At 24.4% G+C, this 2,534-nt stretch overlaps 1 non-coding gene across 1 annotated transcript; it reads left to right on the top strand.

Moving 5' to 3' along the window:
• The first annotated feature begins 1,434 nt into the window (after positions 1–1,434).
• Positions 1,435–1,508, top strand: TRNAV-AAC (transfer RNA valine (anticodon AAC)). The gene has a single exon. It is a non-coding gene; the product is annotated as a tRNA-Val (tRNA).
• The last annotated feature ends 1,026 nt before the right edge of the window (positions 1,509–2,534 follow it).

Raw genomic sequence — 2,534 nt, 5'->3', positions numbered from 1 at the left:
TTTCCCATTTTCATAGAAAAATCATGTATATATGTAATATTTTTTATATTTGAGCTACTAAATATGTTAAAAAACAATGAAAAAAATTTGGTCAAGAAAAGTATTTTTCTAATATGGGATATATTATATTTTGGGATCAATTAAAAAACAATGTTTCTATCACATAGGAGGATTGATAAAAAATAATATGAAATCTTTTGTAAAACTTAGAAGGCACTAAGATGGACTTTTATAATGTCTTTTCTATTTTAGACATTTTTTGATTTTTTTTCTGAATTATTCAACATCAAAATAATGTGTCATTTCCTAATTTTCTATTTTTTATTTTTGCTGTAATGTTTTTTAATATTTGAGCTTCTAAATATGTCCATACACAGAGGTAAAAATTTATGAAAAAAATATATTCTAATACATGGTATACTATTTTTGGGGTTATAATAAAAATAATGTATTGCATATAAGGACTAATTTAAATAATTTAAACTTTTCACGAAAGGTTTGGATTTGTCCCAAATGGGCATATGTCGCTGTTTTTCTAATTTAGATAATTATTTTGATATATTTTAAATTTTTAGCATCTCATATGTGATATATTATTTTTTAGGTTAATTCAAAAATAGTGTATCACATAAGAGATTTGGTTAAAATAATCTGAAATCTTCTGAAAAACTTGGATTGAAACTAAGATAAACTTTTATAATATGTTTTCCATTTAAGATAATTTGTTTGATATTGTTCCCATTATTCATTTGAATTTTTTTATGAAAGCTTTGAATTTATTCCCAATGGACATATGTCACCATTTTTCTAATTTAAATATTTTTTTTATTTTTTTTTATTTTTCAACATGTTAACTATGTGCCAATTTCTAATTTTCTCTATATTTTTTTATTTCCATCGAAATATCATGGATACATATAATATTTTTTAAAATTTGAGCTTCTAAATTAGTGAGACAACAATGATAAATTATGAGTCAGAAATAATATTTCCTAATATATGATACATTATTTTTAGTATAAATTTAAAAATAATGCATAACATATTAGGACCGGTCTAAATGCCTTGAAATTTTTATAAAATCTTTGAATAAGACCCTCATAAGACTTCTATCATTGATTTTTTATTTATTTTAGAGATTTTTTATATTTCTATGAATTATTAAGCATTTGAACAGTTTTTTCTATTTCCACCGAAAGATAATGGATCCATGCAATATTTTTTTAGATTTAAAATTCTAAATTGGTCTAAAATAATTAGAATAGAGAATATACTGCAACTTACACTTCCAATGTAATTTCCTTCAACTTCTTTTGTTTTTTTTTTTTTGGGTAAGTAAAAGAATTTCCTTCAATGGACAACCAAACAATTAGAATATATTAAGATATGTTACAATATAATTATATAAGTAATTAAAATTAAAATTATCTTTGAGGTGTCATGGTGTAATTGGTTATCACGTCAGTCTAACACACTGAAGGTCTCCGGTTCGAGTCCGGGCGACGCCAATTGTTTAAATTTTTTGTCACTAAAATTAAGTTTTTACTAAGTTGTTTCACCAAAAAAATCCTATCTAAATGGCATTGCCCTCAAATTGATGATACATATGGGAATTTACATGATCAACAATTCATTTATTTTTTATCTTGCCATGTGTTGATTCAATTCTTTTTTTTTTTCTTAAAGATAATATGATACGATCATATTCTCATTGTATCTAATATTATTTACTTCTTGTAAGAAAAATCTTATCATTATTGGTCTTCTTGTAGGTGTTAACTCTATAATAATCTTTACAAAAAGAATATGGATTACCATTCCTATACCTAATAGCAGTCATAGCATGAGAACATAAATTCTTAAAATGCCTACATGAACAACTTTTTATCTCATATAATTGTCTTATAAGATGTTTGCACTTATGAGTACGAAGAAAGATATTGTAGTATCAACAATTGTCCTTTACCTTAGCAAATTGATCCTTGATGAAACTTATCAAAGTTGATTTTAAATTGTTACCTATTTTATGATGAATGTATAACTATTCAACAATATTCTTCATAGTTATTTCAATCACAAAATTAGTAAGTTACGAACATCCTTGAGTAATGAATTCATACTTTCTAATGCATTTGTATGCAAGCATCGTAACAACTCATATGGAAAAATGCATATAGCTCATTATGCACACTATAAGATCATGATTTAGGTGAGTGATCAAGAAAGTCTGAAAATGAAAATTTAACAAATTCATGAGTTCGAATAGTTTAACATTCATAATTCCCTTCTAATGAAATCAAATTATTCTTTGTTTAAGGGTTTTATAAATATATCGGCTAATTGATGTTTCGTATCAATAAACTCTAATATTACATCATGATTATTAATAAGATCTCGTATAAAGTGATGCCTAATGTCAATGTGTTTAATTCTAGAGTGTTAAATAGGATTTTTAGCTAAGCATATTGCACTAGTGTTATCATACTTTATAGGTATTTTTTTAGGTCAATTCTATAATCTTTTAAAGTGTTTTT

The sequence above is a fragment of the Musa acuminata genome, chromosome BXJ2-2, assembly GCF_036884655.1.
Source record: "Musa acuminata AAA Group cultivar baxijiao chromosome BXJ2-2, Cavendish_Baxijiao_AAA, whole genome shotgun sequence".
In the NCBI taxonomy this organism is placed as follows: domain Eukaryota; kingdom Viridiplantae; phylum Streptophyta; class Magnoliopsida; order Zingiberales; family Musaceae; genus Musa; species Musa acuminata.
This window is presented reverse-complemented; position numbering and strand designations above follow the sequence as displayed.